Raw genomic sequence first — 279 nt, 5'->3', positions numbered from 1 at the left:
CCGGCCGCTCCGTCAAATCCGCCGGCCGCGCCGTTCTCAAGCCCACTGCCTCTGCTCACTCTAGCGCTCCGGCCGTTCCTCACTCTAGCCCCCGGCAACAGCTCACTCTAGGCCGCCGCCGCTCACTCTAGGCCACCGTGTGTGACGCTGTGTTTCGTTGTGAAAGCGAAACTACTTTGTTTGGCCTTCCAAAAATGGACACGACTAGAAATCAGTGGTTAAGTTGTATTTACAACACTGTTCCAGAACACTTCAACCCAAATATTCAGATGTGTGCAG

The sequence above is a fragment of the Sinocyclocheilus anshuiensis genome, unplaced genomic scaffold (assembly GCF_001515605.1).
Source record: "Sinocyclocheilus anshuiensis isolate Anshui unplaced genomic scaffold, SAMN03320099.WGS_v1.1 scaffold179, whole genome shotgun sequence".
In the NCBI taxonomy this organism is placed as follows: domain Eukaryota; kingdom Metazoa; phylum Chordata; class Actinopteri; order Cypriniformes; family Cyprinidae; genus Sinocyclocheilus; species Sinocyclocheilus anshuiensis.
Note: the sequence above shows the minus strand (reverse complement) of the source record.